Source organism: Sturnus vulgaris, chromosome 17 (assembly GCF_052056855.1).
Source record: "Sturnus vulgaris isolate bStuVul1 chromosome 17, bStuVul1.hap1, whole genome shotgun sequence".
NCBI classification, from domain to species: Eukaryota; Metazoa; Chordata; class Aves; order Passeriformes; family Sturnidae; genus Sturnus; species Sturnus vulgaris.
In genome coordinates, this window is record NC_142259.1 from 5702437 (window position 1) to 5719568 (window position 17132).

The 17132-nt window shown below is 47.8% G+C and overlaps 1 protein-coding gene and 1 long non-coding RNA gene across 2 annotated transcripts in view; one reads left to right on the plus strand and one right to left on the minus strand.

The window, feature by feature from the left end:
* Positions 1-211: 211 nt before the first annotated feature.
* LOC148221797 (uncharacterized) lies at positions 212-11053 on the plus strand. Its single transcript, XR_015807311.1, has 2 exons — positions 212-561; positions 7274-11053. It is a non-coding gene; the product is annotated as an uncharacterized LOC148221797 (long non-coding RNA).
* Positions 9558-17132, minus strand: part of LOC148221798 (uncharacterized) — a 187751-nt gene continuing 180176 nt past the window's right edge. Inside the window, exon 6 of the transcript XR_015807310.1 lies at positions 9558-10967. The gene's annotated coding sequence lies outside the window, so the exon portion shown is untranslated. The remainder of the gene's footprint in view (positions 10968-17132) is intronic.

A 17132-nucleotide genomic window follows, 5' to 3' on the forward strand; every position in this document is an offset into this window, starting at 1 on the left:
TGTGGCCTCACTGGGACCGGCGCTGCCATCCCGCGCATCCCAACCTCCCTCCTTCTTCCCGGCATTTCTGCATCCCGCTCCTGTGCTGGCGGAGAGATGCTGGCAGCGCCCGGCCCGTTGTTCCCCATCCAGATGCGCTGCAACTCGGGGCGGGCGCACGCCGGGATGCTCAGCCCTCCTCCGGCTGCCTGCGGCCCGAATCCCAGTCAGGCAGAGCGAGGGGGGCGGCCGGTGCTGGGCACCCCGCTTTGGACCAGGCCACGGGCCAGCACTCGCCGGAGCCCACGGGCCAATTCCCACCGCGCTCCCACCGTGGGGCCAGGACACGGCAGGAGGGGGAATCCCAGGCTGGTCATTTGGGGGGCTTGGAAAAACCGCACGGGGGAAGGGGGGGAGCAGCAGCTGCGAGCAGAGCACGTGGGAGCGGTGATGGCATTTGGAAGCAGGGATATTTGGAGGCGGTGATGTTGGGAGTGGGGATATTTGGAAGCAGGGATGTTCGGAAGCGGAGATATTTTTCCATGCCTGCCCGCATTGCCCCCGGGCCGGCCCGGTGTTAAGGTAATCCTCAACACAGAATGGAAATCTGCTCCGCGCTCCGGCCGCTTCTCGAGTAACGCGGAGCCGGACCGGGGACGGGGATGGCGCTGCTCGCTCGGGACTGCCCCGGCGGCTGTGCTCCAGCCCCGGCGGCGAGAAGGCCCCACGGAACGGGGGTGGGACCACCCGGTCCCCCTCTGTCCCCCCTGTATCCCCCTGTCCCCCCTGTCCCCCCCGGTCCCCCCGAGCCGCCGCTCCGCCCGCGCCGTTACCGCGGCAACCGGGGCGGCTGCAGGGGCGCGCGGCGCCGGCAGGGGGCAGCACCCGCACGGGCCTGCCCGGGGCGGCGGCAGCGGGAACGGGATCGGGAACGGGAATTGGGGACCGGGAACGGGAATTGGGGATCGGGATTAGGGATTGGGGAACGGGATCGGGAACGGGAATTGGGGATCGGGATTGGGGAACGGGATCGGGAACGGGAATTGGGGATCGGGATCGGGGATTGGGGAACGGGAACGGGATCGGGGATTGGGGAACGGGATCGGGGATGGGGGAACGGGATCGGGAACGGGGATTGGGGAACGGCATCGGGAACGGGAATTGGGGATCGGGATCGGGAACGGGAACGGGATCGGGATCGGGATCGGGGATTGGGGATCGGGATCGGGAACGGGAACGGGATCGGATCAGGATCGGGGATTGGGGAACGGGATCGGGAATGGGAACGGGATCGGGGATTGGGGAACGGGAACGGGATCGGGGATTGGGGAACGGGATCGGGGAACGGGATCGGGGAACGGGATCGGGAACGGGGATTGGGGAACAGGAACGGGATCGGGAACGGGATCAGGATCGGGGATTGGGGAACGGGAACGGGGATTGGGGAACAGGAACGGGAACGGGAACGAGAACGGGAATGGGAATGGGAACGGGATCGGGATCGGGATCGGGGATTGGGGATGGGATGGCATGGCATGGCATGGCATGGCATGGCATGGCATGGCATGGCATGGCATGGCATGGCATGGGTGTGGCATGGATGCTGGCAGGGTGCTGCACACCCTGTTTCAATGCCAAGGATGTGCCCCTTCCCAGCACCCAGCGTCCTGTCCCAGCTGCCCCGCACAGGAATCACCCTGCTGGCTCCTGCCAGCTCCATTTGCAGCCACATCCCACTCATGCCATGCCAGGGCAGCGAGTTGCTCTGTCCCATGTCAGGATCAGCCTCATGTCTCTGCAGTGGAAGGATCATTATTTGGGGTTGGCTCATGCATTTTCCTGCGTTATCCATGCAGCAAAACAAGGGTTATGAACAAGATTCCCATTCAGGACTCAGATCTCTAGCAGGATGCCTAAATCGTGTTCAGGATTTCTAAAACCATCCTGAGTCACTGACTTGGCAGGATCTGATGATGCAGCTTGCTTCTCATAATTTCTGAACTTCCTCTTCCATCCTGAATTTGAACTTTTAGTTCAAGCATCACTGCCTTGATTTAGGCACAGATATATCCATCATGGGAAGCTTGCAGAAAGATTAGTGTCCCCTTCTCTGTCCCTCTGCCCCGCTAAGGGAATGGTCACATCTGCTGTCAGCACAAATCAAATATAAAATTATTGGGAGTTACTCAAAGATATTCCTGGGTAAATTGGATTTTGGTTAACTCACACTTTATTGGTGAAATGCAGCTATGAGCTAAGGGAAATTGCAGTAAACATTACATTCTTAATGCAGACTGGTACAACACCCTTAATGCTCTACAAACAGCACTTCTTTAATGCAAAGAAGTCTTGTGATATCAAAAAGATTAGGAAAATGGCTGATAAGGCACCCAGACCTCTGTGCCATTTTTTAAAATCAAATTGCCAGACAGTCTCACTAAGGTGCTGTGTCATGTCTCAAAATTTTAGGATTCCCACAACCAAAAAAACCCTGAAGCCCTTAAAGTTATTTAGTGTGTGCTGGTCCTGCAGGAGTTAACCTGGAGAGGGTGGAATCTGCAAAGTGCTTATTTAGGGGGAAAAAAATAAAAAATGAAATGCATCTTAGCTGAGTCTGAGTAGGATTTGGGGAATGGCATTTCTGAGGGGAAACTTGTCCTAGATGGGAGCTTCCACACTGTGGAGGGGGCATCTTGCTGGAGGCTGGTGAGGCTCTAATTCACACCCAAAAACATCCCTCCATGAGACACAGGTTTTTATCACTTTCCATCTTGGTGCTTTCCCCCCAGGGTGGTGCAGGAGGGTGATGGGTGGCACTTAGGGCTGCCCATGGGTGCTGACACCCTGTTCTGGCTACCACAGCACCATGATCTCCATTGCATGGAGTCACCACCCCAAGGCTGCACCAAAGCTGCAATAATTTTCTCAGGATGAGTCTTTCTCCTCTCTATAATCACTGTTGTTGTTATTATTATCATAATAATTATTATTGAATATTTCTACACACAGCATATTGAAGCTGCATCCAGCCCCAGTCTTCTGTGCAGTTTTTCCTATAAAAGAAGCTCCATATGATTGATAATTTCCATTGCTCCAGAATCTATTTCCCACAGGGGTGGATGTGTGCTGGGAGCCATCCTGCCTTTCTCCCCTGATGCAGGGGGGGGCTCAGGATGCCTGAGCCCTATTGCAAACTCAGAGGAGTCCCTCTGAGGTGATGAAATCGTGCAGGTGCATTTCTGTCCCCCTCCCTGGGACAGCTCAGTGCTCACGCTGCTCCAATGACACCCAGAGTCCTTACAGGCTTCCCTGCTGTGCCTGTGGGTGTGTCTGTACATGGATTTCCATATGCACACACACAAATATGGTATTTTTTGGAAAGGTGGTGTCACAGAGTCATGATGCTTTGCTAAAACCCATCAAGTTGTCATTCCCATTAATATCTTCTTAATCCCAGTGTCTTGGTGAAGAGTGAGCACACCACACTTTGCCTTTAGAAAAACCATGGAGCTCTTTCCCCTAATTCCTTCTTTTAGTCTCCCTGTGTGGGTGCAGCATTTTAAGGCAGGTTGCAGCTCAGCATCACCCTTTTGATTCTCTCTAACCATTTCTTTGCATCGTGGCAACACAGAGCTTTCACAGCACAAACAAGTCCAAGGAATAGATGGCTCTCCTTGCCATGATTTAAGTAAAGCAGATGATTAAATAAAGTTTCATTTTCCTGCCTGGTTCAGCAGCTCTCTCTTGCTCTATTACATTTCCTAACTTGCCTCAGCAGCTCTCTTACCCAGCTCTGTGGCTCCCTGACTGGGTGGTGCTGTTGGGTTTCCTCTGCGCTTGAAATCCTGGCCCGACCCTTTTACACAGGGCCAAATGCTGCTCTCAATTCCCCCGGGTTAATCTGGAGTAAATCCCTGGGATTAACTGGATTTAACCCTGTGCTGGCTGGGCAGCTCTGACTGGTGGTGTTGCCCAGGGTCTACTGGGATCTGTGTCCTTGCCAGGAGCCACAGGTTGGGTAAAGAGATGCAGAATAAACCAATAAACCACTCCACACCCCACAAGCAATGGCAGGGTCGCCACCACCTGATAGAGGAGATCCACCCAAAATCACCCAGAGTCATCCTGCCTAGCAAAACCATCTCCTCCTCCCATTTCCACATCTTTCCTCCCTCTCTGCCTGCCCTGAGAGTTTCACTTCACAGTTTATCAGGATTTATTTTATTTTCATTCTCTCCGGTTTCCTCTCTAGAAGTGCATGACATCCAGAATGGGGGTTTGGGCAGCTGTGCCCATCCCATGCAGGGTATTCCCTGCTCTTCCCTGCCCTCCTTGGGATGGGGGAACAGGGCTTTTTTCTAGTGGTTTTCTCTGGGAACCTGGGTAAAATATTCAGCGCCTTTGCTTGACCAAGCCCAGGCTGAAAGCCTGTGTGGGATTGGTTTTTCTACCTGCTGGGTATTTTCTTGGCCTGAAGTGAACAAGAGGAGGTTCTGCCTCTGTGGCACCCAGGCCAGGAGCTCATCCTTCCTCTGACTCTGCATTTTCCTGAAACTCTTTTCATGCCCATCATCCCCTGAGGATGCTGTGACTCCAGCTGGGTGTGGAGAGCACGAAGTGTGGGGTGAGGATGACTCTGGTCCTGCCAGCCTTGGATGGTGGGGGGCTTTGGGCTCACTCATCCTCTGCCTTGTGCACAGCCTGCTGAGCTGCAGCCCTGTGTTTGCATCCCTGTGTTTGCATCCCTACCCATCCTTTCCTGGTCAGGCATGGCCCGGAGTGAGTCCCTTGAGCTCCCCCCGTGTGCAGATCTCTCACTCCCCCAAGCCCCTCTGCCTCCATTCCACCCTCACCAGCAGAACCCTTCCCCCTGGCACAGGAGGCTGCTGGAAAAAGAGAGCAGCAAGCCCCACAGACGTGTCATTGTGCTAAGTGCTTTCAAACCTTGCAGGATGTCACTGTGTCACAATTTCAGTTCATTAGGTGGCGCAGGGAAGACGCTGTGACATCAAAGCCTCCTTTTCCCTATAGAAACGGGAGCAGCTCTTTTGATCTCAGCCCCCAGTATCCCCCCCAGATTAATATTTACTTGTACAACCCAAACCTGCGGGGATCCTGTGCTTGATTCTGCCATATGTTCTGGGGCGCTTTTCCTTGCTTCCCTGCTTTTCTTTGGGAGGTGGTTTGTCGGCTGGGGGAGGAGTAAGCAGTAATTTTTAGATGTTTATTTATTTCCCTGCTACCCTCTGCTCCTCGGGCACAGCAGGGGAGGGCACCCAACCTATTTCGTGTCAACCAGTTGCTTTGAAGCTTGCCACAATCAAACGCTTTTATTTTGGGGAACCCGGCCAGCTGTTTGTTTGCTTCCCTGCTTTATATTGATTCAAGGAGATAATCCCCCAGGCCCCACGTGCTTAATCTGCGAGCTGGTAACGTTGCATGAGATATGGAAACAGTCCCTTTGCCCCTGGATTGCTGGGATATTTATGGCTGAAAGCAGGGGTTTAGAGCATAATGCTCATTTTTGGAGCAGCACAGAATGCGGATGTGTGGCTCAGAGCACAGACTGCTGGGGACTTTCCTGGGGATATTGTAGCTCTAATTCGGTGACAAAAGGTGGCCTTGTGCTTTGTATTGTAGGAATATTCGGATATAATTTGGTTCCTAGTGAGTCATTAGGATTTGTAACATCAGGGTTCAGCCACTGGCAGCATCTGAGCAAGAGCAGCGGTTGCCCCCTAAGAATTCAAAATGCAGGGCAGGAATTCAGGGTGGGGAAAAACTCAGCACAAGTGTGAAACCCCATCTTCTTCCCCCCACCAAAAAAAGAGGGACCAAACCTCAAAGCCAATTTGAGCAGGATCTGGCTCTCGCTGCGTTAGCAGCTGACAAAATGGAGTGGAAATGAATTCAATTCAGAGACATCTAATTTAATGAGAGACTCTCTAAGAATAATTTTGCCGCAGATGCTTAAAGTGATTTCAACTTGAAAAGCAGGAAAGACAGACAAGATGATAGAAAATGACTGTGGAATTTATACCTTCCTCTCCTTGCTTTAAGCCCTGCACATCCTGTGCATGTCCTGGCATGAAAGCTGGAGAAAACCTCGTGCAAGCAAAGCTATTTCCCCTGGGTTTATTGCCCTGACACAAAGAGGTGGCCACTGAAGGTGTACACAGCCACCTGTCCTGCACCCACAGGGACAAGTCAGGGGGAAAAATCTGTGGGTTTTCTAGTAATTTTTTTTAGTGGTGTTTTTAAGTGCTGCTTGCAGAGTGCAAACAGGCAATATTTAAATGGTGTGCTCTGGATATCAGTCATTCACACCATCCTGGGGAGCTCTAGGTGATACTTCTGTGCCCTAAGTGCTGTTTGGGAAGGCAGATCTCAAATGTCCTGACACAGAGACTGTCGCTGATAATAACACATGACCACTATTCTTTCTACTTTTTTTTTTTTCCTTGCATTTTTCCTTCCTGCTGTTTAGGGGGTTTAAACAGTCTTGATTTTTTTATGGCTGACAACACACCCCATATGCTATTTATCTTGTCAGAACTCTCTCCCTCTGCCCTCAGCTCCCATTTTGTTCTCATTAATAGTGATTATGAAAAATGGGGCTAAATACTTACTTTCATATGATTTATCCAAATGTTGAACTGCGTAATTGGAGAAGCTAAGACATTATCCCTTCAGATTCTGTCAAGACTCAATTTCTGCATTCGATTTAATTTTGAGACTCATGACCCTTCACAGTACATGTATTTATTGCCTTTATGGTGGCTCTGCTGTACAATATATCTATCAATCAGGAGCAGGAAGCTGCATATTATTTATAAGGATTTCAATAGTCAGTGTTTTTTAAGAACACTTGTCCTTAGCACGCAGTTATTAACACAGGGCCTCTAGATACAACAAAATTGAAAGTCAGCTGGAAGGAATGCCCTTATAATGAAGATATTTAATAACTGGCATCAGACTCTGATTTTCCTTTTGGTGACAGAAGTGACGCATGAGCAAAGGCAGGGGAGCGCTTTGTGCTGCAGAAACCTCGCCTGCCCCCTCCAGGGCCTGATCCCTTCCACTTCCCACTGGAAATGGCTCAAGCCTAAAAGGTGCACAGACTTCTCAGATTTGGTGCTGCCTTCCCGAGCTCCCTCATTATTGCATGTACACACAAACACACACACAGTGATTACAGGAGCTGTGGCACTGCCTCACCGTGATTTGGTGCATCCCTCTCCCTTTCCTAATCCATCATTTCCACCCCTGTTTTTCACAAATCACTTTTGCCCAGAGTTGGCCCGGATGGCAGCTGAATGCAAATGCTTCTCTGCAGCCAGGAGTCTCCATCCTATGGATTGTGAACGTGCAACTTGGATTGAATCCGAATCTCCTCGAGCCTTTGGAGCTGCTGTGAAGCACCAAAGCACCACAGAAACTCAACCCCACCATTGCCATCACCACCACCCCACTTCCCAAATCAAGCCTGACACAGTGTTGAAATTGTTAATAAAATGAGTAATCAAGCTGCTAATATCTGCAAGCACCATTTTAGAGGAAAAAAAAAAGAGATAATAGGGCAACCATCAGGGAGTATAGTTAATGTATAAAACAATTACTGTAGTCAGATGCTTAAGTAAGAGCCATAGTGGTAACAAAGGCATTACTGTACAGAGCAGCAGTGTACAGAGGAAATTTTATTTGTGATGCCAGGATGGAAAAAAAAAACAAACTCTAGGAGGAAGATGAGGCATTTTCACCAAATTTTCATCAGCAGCCCCTTGGCATGAAACGTGCTAACACACATGTGCACACACACACATACACACATATATCTGCACACAAATACAGCTTTAACTTAGTGTCACTTGTTGTAGAAATGAATATGATTATTTAAAGCACACTTACTTGCTGCCAGCTACCCCATGTTAGTGGTCACCTCTCTTTTTAACACTATATGTACAATAGTAGCGATTTCAAACCCCAGCAGCAGCAATCAGCCAGGAGAGCTTTGGTTCAAGTGGGCCTTTTAAACAAAAGCTTCCCAGTCCCATTTTTTTATGAGGATCTAACTGCTAATCTTTTATTTTGCAGCCAGCCAGAGTCTTGGGCACAGCTCTTCCCTACTTGTGAGACTCTTGCAGGGAACAAGAAGAACATTGATTTTTGTTTTTAGGCTTGTAACACCACACTGATTTCCCCCCACGATATTTTCTCCAGCATTTGGAGGGTTTTGCTCAGCTTTAATTGCTACAGAGCTCTCCTGTTTTCTGTTGTTAACTCTAAATCTGTGCCCTGTTCTCTGCTGCACGACAGAGGTTGGGACATTTTATTGTCTCTTTAATCCCAAATCTTCTGCTGTGCATCTTCCTCTGCAAGCAGGAAAAACTGCCTGGACAACCCCAAAGCATGGAGAAAAAACATGAAGGATATAAAGAAAAGGGCTGGCTGGGACCTCCTGGTTAAATATCTGTGGAGCAGGAGCTGTTTGCTGGGAGAGGGGTGCTGGGAAGGAATTGTGCTGGTTTTAGCTAAAGGATGAATGTGAGAGTAAAACATCTTAACTGGAGTGCCTTGGGTTTATTCAGAAAAGTTTCTGTCTATGCAGCCAATATTGTCACCAGTAAATTTTTTATTAAACCTCTCATTTTAGATATGCCAATTTTCTATTAATGAAATATTTTTCCCTGTAGTGAACATTTTTTAATGTGTAAAAGATATTTTAGTGCTTTCCCTCTCTTGAATTTCAAAAAGTGAAGAAAAAGTCAAAATCCAAAATACTTTTATCAGCTTTAATAAAAACACAATCACTCTAGTTTTGGGCTTATGCTGTGATCTGCATTTTAGCAGAACTCAAAGCCAGCAAAATGATATCTCCATTTAAATAAATGAAGAGATTGATCTACTGTGTCATTCCTTCTGGTTGGATTGTACATGGAGCAAAGACAACAACAACACTCAGGTCATCAAGCACTTTACATTAAAACTTGGCTTCACATTCTAACTACTTTTAACCCAAATTTTAAATAGAAAAATAGAAAAAAATGCACTCATTTCTAAGAATAAGAATAAGATCAATGAAAATCAGCAAGCTATGTCCAGTAAATTACTATTTTTGGAGCCTGTCTCATAGCACTTTCTGGTATTTCCCTCTCACAAAGGGATTTGCAAAGGGCTGTGTCCTCTTCCCCATGAACTTTGCATTTATCCATTCCTCTAGTGCTCTCCTGCTCCTGTGGGAAATCTCTTTAATGCTGAAAATCCTGAGGTTAACTAGCTACAATTGGTATTTATTTATTAAAAGCATTGGCTGGTCTGGAGGCTGAGCAAGGATGGGTTTCTCATCCAGGAGATGCAGAGATTTACCTGGGGGAGCAAAATCAGCTGAGCCCAAAGGGTCCCATCCATTCCTGGGTCCCCTTTGATGCATCAGGGATGCAGGAGAGTTTGTCCCTTCATCCCAGTGTCCTTCACTGCACTGACCAGCAAGTCCTGCTTGTTATTATTTAGGGTTTTGTTGAATTCTGTCGCTTGCCTTTTTTATGGCCAGGCAGTCACCTGTCAGCATCAATTACGGGAGTTAATATTGACGTCCTCTTAAAAGAGGTTTAAATATTAAAGTGAAAAGGGACTTGCTCTGGGCTTCATCTCTTTGTGGTGCTCGTCAATAAAACCTGAACTTGCAGAACAGTTGTCACAGCGATTTTTTGTGTCTCGAGCTGACGCGATGCCTGAGCAGCAAACGTTGCTGGAATTTTTCAAATGAGCAAACTGCACTTATTAATTATGGTAATAATGACGACCCCACAGAGCTGCTCCGAGGGAAACAATAGCTGAAACTTGCTCCTTGCAAAAGGGGCAGCACAGGAGCTGTTCCCTTTGTTGTTTTTAGAGGCTTTAATGCAGGAAAAAAATCATCTTCTGCTTCTGGGGAAACAACCATTCACACGCACAAACCCAGGCCCTCAATATGCATATCTTTATTTTAACCACCATGGTATTTATTGATTTTCCCTGCAATTATGCAGTGCTGTATTTATTTGCAGCTGGGCTCTGCTGTGCCATATATTAAACCTCCCTTCCTCCAGTGGTGGCTCTTTAGAAAAATGCTTCTGATTTCCCCTCAGAGTATGAGGTCAATAGGCCATAACTTATGATTTTGAACCTATAGCCTAATTTATGGATCATTTCTGGTTTCTTGTGTTTAACTGTTTCTGGGAGGGGGTTTCATCAGAGAGAGGGAGCAGATCCATGAGCACAGCTGAGATCCAGACCTATGGACTGTAGGAAAACTCAGGGCAATGCGAGAGCTAATTCAGACCTGCTTCTCTATAAATTATGTATAGTTCTTCTGAAAAATGTTTGTATTCCTAATATAGCTCTAGATTATCTCACTAAAACAAGGGATATGTTGTTAAGAAAGCCAATTCTCACGTATCAGAAATTAATTTTCATTTGCTAAGCACAGAATGCATTTAATTCTCAAATTTTATTTATCAGGCTAATATTGACAAAATATGGATTTGCTTTCCTGACTTCACAACTTTGGCAATATTTGCCATGGGTGTAAGGTGAAGGTTTTACATTAGAATGTGCAAACATTAAAAAGAAATAATCTCCTGGTCTCTGGCATGATCAGGTTTGCATTGCCCAGCGTGTGCTGGGACATCAGGGTGGTGCTGCAGTGGGCAGGATGACAAAGGGATGCAGAACTGGGGTTCACACACTGTGTGCTCTGACTGTGGCTTGCTCAGGAAAGGGCTGCTCCCCAATTCCAGCAGGTTTTGGATCATGCACAGAGAAAGCTGGCTGTATAAACAGGGCCAGCCTGTACAGAGGGGAGCACTGGGAGCTGCCCAGGCCATGGCACGCTGCATGCATCACTTCATTTTTGACTTAACTGCCTGAGCAGCTCCTGGGAGTGATCCCCTTGTGCTTTCCACCACCAAAACCATCTGCTAGAGCTGTGCCTGGAATCGCCTGGTCCTCTGGAGGCAGCAGGGAGGAAGGGAAAAAAAAAGGCAAAATGAAATGAAAGAAGTAAAGTAAATAATGAAATAAATAAAAGATTTAACCCGTTTGGTCCCGAATGAAGTGTTTTTGCAGCCGGAGCTGGGTTGGATCCATCCTTCAAGAGCTCGCTGATGGTACCGGGTGCCCGGAGGTTCGCCAGGTGCCTGGAGGGCGTGTGGAACATGCCAGGGAACAAATAAATGGTGGAGTCAAAAGCTCCTGATGAGGGTCGGATGTGAACCTGTGCCAGGCACACTCAGCAGCCCCGGCTGCGTCAGCACCGAGCCTGCCACGAGAACCCTCAGCTCTGCACTGCCAGCACTTGGGATCTCAGGAAACACGGCAGGAAAATGCCATGGGAAGGGCAGGCTGGGGCTGAGCTCCTGCTCTCATCCCTGCTGCACACATGGGCTGTGTGTGAGTGCTCATGCCCTGGCAGGCTCTGACCCCTGCAGCAGCACCCAAGGGGTGACTTGGAAACCAACCCACAGCCTTTAATTCTGGATTTATGGCTGCTACTGATCCTAAGCTAACCTTTTGCCATTACAGTGCCTGAATGCAACTTTGGGGATTAATAAACGGGGAAAGTCGAGACCTTAACTGTCAGGAATAAAGTAGATGTGCCCGGCACTAAAACTAACAGCCATAAACCATGGAGGAGCTCTCTTCACCTAGAGGAAAAGCAGCTTCCTGGTGGATGGAGTTAACAACAAACACAGTGCCAAGGGACAGTGCCTGGCTCCGGGTTCCAGCTCCTGCCTTGCAGGAGACCAAAGAGTTAAACCCAAGCAAACCTCCTCATGCATTTTATGTCACAACTCCCCCCTTTTTTTGGTCTGTGTGTGTGTGTGACCAAGCCAAGTTCTTTTTTAGCTCTACCCTTTTGAAAACTGCTGGTTACAGATAAATTAAAATGCCAGAGCTGAAATTGCCCACGTTAGCCCCTAAGGGAGCCTGCACTGTCATCTTTCATTAGATGCTGATAGACCAAAAGCCCAAGGCAAAGTGAAAGCTGGTTCCTAAGAAAGGGCTGGGAGCCAGGAGCTGCATCTCTCTGCTGTAATCTTGCATCTCTGTCCTTTTAAGTTTAAGCTGAGCAATGCTTTCTTGGACATGTCTGTTTTCATACTGCAAATTTCAGTCTTAAAATCAACAGCAAATATGAACAGGGTAATCCACAGAGTCCTAAATTGTCAAGACAAGCCAGTGCATTTCCTCAGAGCAATCTGATGGTTTTGTCTGGTGTCAGCCCTTACATCCTCCAGTGCAGATGATATGTTTGGACGGTTTAATAAAGAGCTGTTTAGAAATATGACTGTTATTCTTTTTTAAAAAATAGAATCACAGAATATTTCAGTAACAAAAGTGGGATTTTCCCTGTGCTTCTCCCATCCCTTAGCAGGAGGAGTGGTGTCTTTGTGGAAATGGTCTAGTCTAAAAAAAAATCAAAGTCTGAAATTATGCCTGCATAAGGAACTTAATAAACAATAAAGGCCAGTGGCTTTCCAGCATCCTTTCACTTTGTGTTTGCATTAGAGATATACTTTGACTTAGAAAAATGGGGCTTGTCCTGGGTGTGCACAGGCACTGGGCAGTGGGCAGAAGCCTCTGAAAGGAGCAACACAAACTGCATTTTGCTTCTGTGCCCAAAGGATAAAGCTTCCTCATTTTCCCAGGGGCAGTGAATGGATGAGGAGACTCTTGGACATCATCCCTGTGCTACCTTATCCCTACAAAATCCTGCTGAGGAAATTGAGCTGGGAAACCATACTGAGATGCCTGGCTGCTGTAACCTTTGGATGTCCAGCCACCGTGAAGTTCAATAGCAGGTGGCTGAATATGGTGTCTTTCAAGGCATGTAAAAGTGTTGAAAGCCTGGAGAAGCCAGCCCAGTTGGTTTTGCTCATCTGTTGCTCTAGGCAGTGAAATAATTTACTCCATTTCCATCCACCTTCTTCTCTTTATTTGTATTGAGTTATGATGGGGAAACGAGCTGCCTTAGATGTCGCTTACTTTCCTGGAGTCAGCAAGGCTTTAGTTTTCAGACCATTATATCTCTGTGCTCCTAATCTCAGTGGGCTTTTTTATTTTCCTAGCTGCTCCTGAATTAATTTTTATTCTGTGTATACAACACAAAGCAAACATCCACCTAGCAAAGTCCAGCTTTTCTCTCTGTGGCAGGCAGGACACTTCACTGCGTGACACCCGCAATTGATTGAGTGGAGGGAACTGGACACAAAGTAAAGAAAACTGCAAAATATATTGTTCTGAAAGTTATTGGGCAAGGCCGTGGGGAATGAGTTTCCATTGCACTTCAGCTCCAGGGGAGGCAATAATAATGAGCTGCACTTAGCAAAAGTAAATACCTGTACAGCTCCGTGGAGGTGCACAGGGCTTGGGCTGCCGAGCTGTGTCAGCGCTGTGAGCTGGACCCCTCGAGGTTGGGAAGAAAGGAGGAACATTTTGGCTTTATTTCTGGGGAGTTTCTGCTATATGTGAGTGCTTCAGTGGAAGGCATTGTGGTAGGGATGGCATGAGAGATCTTAGGAAGGACAAACATTCCTGCAATGCAATAATTTGGCATTTAAATGATAAATTTTCTTTCTGCATTCCAAACTTGCTTCCAATGCACAATGAAAAAGGTGCTGCCATGGGCTTCATGAACAGCACTGCCACTGCTCTGTCTGCCCAATTTCACTCCTTCTCACTTTTTAAATAAATGTATACTCATATGCTGTAGATCAAGCCTGTTACCAGGGGCTCTCATTTTGGATAAAACAAGGGGTTAATTTCACATTTATGATCTAAATAAAATCAGAAGAGTGAAAAGAAGCAGATCAGGCTTTGGGTCTCATTATTGTCACTTCTCCTGACTCTGGATGATTTTCATCTTCATCTGGAGGGGTAGTGAAGGATGTGCATGCACCCAGCAAGCCTTTGGGATGCCCAGCAAGGATGCAGCCCCATTTCCTTGCCCAGGTCCTCTGACCATCCAGCATCCACTCTGCAGGGAAAGGCCACGGAATGAAACCAGCCAAGCCTCCAGCAGTTTCCAACAGGAGCCTGGCTGTGCTGATCCTGACAAGGTGCATGTCAGGGTGCAGAGGTGGGTGCTCTAAAGAACCTTCTTGCCCATGGAGCAAAACTGTGGGGTTGCCAGAAGGGCAAATTTGATCTAAAATCAGAAAAGCCGTTTAGTCTCCTGACTTATAAAAGAGGGTAATCACACTCCCTTTACATGGGTATCATGCCGTTTAATTAGTAAATGATTAATTTGCTAATGATCTCCCTGGCATGGAAAGTGCTACTGAACAGCTTCTTTTCCCAGCCATGGAAATCTGTGGCAGAAGGGAAGTACATCTGCACCTTCCCAGTTTGGTTGCTCCCCCATTCCTCCCCTGCTCTGCCCAGATCTGTGCACTGGGTCGAGGCAGCTCTGGGACCCCATTCCTTCAGCACCTCTGCAGTGAGGCAGGAAAGCTTTTGTGAGCTGAGCCACATCATTGCTCTCCAGCAAGCAAAAAGAAATGTTTTCTCAGAGCTGGCCAAGAGCTGGGAACTGAGGATCAGCTCTTCTGGCAGCCCCCCTTGTGCCTTGCTCAGAGCCACCTGCAGAAGAGACACGTTTGCACGGCAAACTCAGACATAAAACATGTTGTTCTGCTCTGTAAACACTCAAATGTCTCAAATTCTGTTTTATTCACAATTTCAGCAAATGAGATTATCGGTGAAAAGAGAAGGAAGCAGAAGTGAATTGCAGCCTTGCTTAGGAAAAGGGAGAGAGACTCATTTAAGCCAATTTCTCCAATCAAGAAGAAAGGCTGTTTGAAAAACAGATCAAAACAAGAGTGGTTTCCTTGAAGAATGAGTTTATCAGAACGGCATTTTCCATAAAAAGGGCTTGAGATGGACCTTGAGAAGTCTGGGGCTGATCCTCAGAGCAGTTTGCACCTTTGCAGCACAAGCTGCAGCAGTCCCTTACCCTGGTGTGGCTGTTTCTCCACATTCCTCTGGCTCCCAAGGGGTTATTTTGGCACAGAGACAGATGAAAATCCCCAGAAGGGCTTCCCTTTTCCTGACCCTGCTCCAAAGCTTCCCTGACCAAGATGAATCTGTTCTCTGGCCTCTGGGAGTGCCCCAGGTTTCAAGCAGAAAGAGCTCATGCCTGTCCTCTGCTGTGGGTCCTGCCCTTTTAATGCTTGTGAGCAGCTTATCTGCCTTTCCTTATCTCACTTCTTTCCTTCCTTCCTTCCTCAGGATTTCCTCTTTACCCTCACCTTCCTGAAATCCTTTTCCCCAGCCCAGCTAAACCTCCGTTGTGAGGGGCTGCCCCTTTTACAGTTTTTTGCCTGAAGCCACATATCTCCCAAGCAACTGCTTTTTTGAGGGCTCTTGACATTAAAAAGCTCCAGTTTTGGAGCTTAATGGGGGAGTATAACTGTAAAACCAGCACTGTGGCACTGGGAAAAAACCCACTGCAAATGTGAGCAGAACTGGACTCCTCACATCTTGAGTGGCTTCATGTTCCTCAGGAAAGCTTGGCACAAAAATACACTGCCTTTTGTGAGCAAAGCCGTGCACTCAGCCCTGCAAACTGGTGAGATTGGCTTAAAAATAACGATGTTTTAAAATAGAGTAAAATGCATTTTGGGCAACTTTCATCTGCTCCTTGGCTTTGGAGTGGTTTTCAGTTTGGCCCTGGGGACCACTTCAATCCCATTTCCAAGTTCTTCTCTGTACCCTGAAGGGCCAGACATCTACTTGAAGAAATCAAATCAAATCTGAGATTGCCTGAAACCCCACAAAAATACTGATGCTTTTAAGACCAAACAAGATCTTCACTCCAAATGGAAGCTGGGTCCAGCCTGACAACAAAAATCACAAGTTGGCACTGCAGCCCTCCCAGTGAGGCATCCTGGCTGATTAGTGCTGCTGCCTCATTAACATGCATACCGTAATCTCATTTGCTCCAGGACTGCTTTGATGTTAATTCCAGCGTTTTGGTGCAGTGTGGTGCTGCACTCTGTGTTTCCAGGCTAGCATTCCTCTCTTCTGCAGCCCAAGCCTTTTCTTTTTTGTTAATCTGTCTTTCCTGTGGCCACTAAAGCACTGGCCACCTTCATCCTCCCAGCCCTGTGGCTTTGCCCCCCACTTTCCAGCCTGGCCCCATACTGATTGTGCTCAGCTTTCCACAGAATTTTCCCTCTCTGTAATTTTCCAGCTATTCTTTCATAGATTTTTTCAAACTAAGAGCACCTTTCCCCCAACCCCTGCAACTCCTAGGTAGGATATTCAACCATGAAATTTGTCCAGTTTGGGAACAAGAAGCCATTAAATGCACTGAGCAGTAAATCCCATTAAATACACTGAGTAGTAAATCCCACTTACTCCAATGAGAAAATAAATGCACTGGTGCAGGATGGCCAAGGGCATAAGCAGATGTCCAGTGAGGTGGGGGATCAAAGTTTGATGATCATTACAGGGAGCTGAGCTATCAAGAGAGCCAGACATGCTGCCAGGGTTGTCTGGGACTGGGCCTGGAGTAGAAATTTTGTTCAGAGCAGGATGGAGACTTCATCTCTCCACAAAATCAATCATTTTCACACTTCTCCAATGTGGATTCCAGATATCCTGGGTATTTATGATGGTGAGGGCTCAGAGCTGCCTCAAAACATGGGCAGGGCCAGAAAAGCGAGGCTGCTTTATTGTCTGGGAGATCAATGACTTTAATAATTAGCATCTTACTTACACATGATTTCTATACTCAATTTGAATCTTAATTAGAGATGGAGAGGGGGATTTAGAAACCCTGATGTAGCTCACGAGTGCCTCCCACCTCCTTGGAGGAGGAGACCCTGTGGTGAGCCCTGTGACAAACCTGCTGCAGCATCAGGGACCTCACCCTGCAGCTTTCTGGGGAGCACCTGGTCCCTCCAGGGAGGACATTGGAGCTGCAGGGTCCCACAGCCGAGTCCTGTACACGAGAGAGCCCCAAAGCACAGCTCCAGCCTGCAAAGGAAACACACCAGGGCTTGAGGCTGAGGGTGCTGCTCAAACCCAGGGCTGCTCCAGATGGGGCTGATGATCCTACTCAGCCCCAGCATCTGCCCAAAGTGCTCAGCAGCTGTAAAAATCCACTG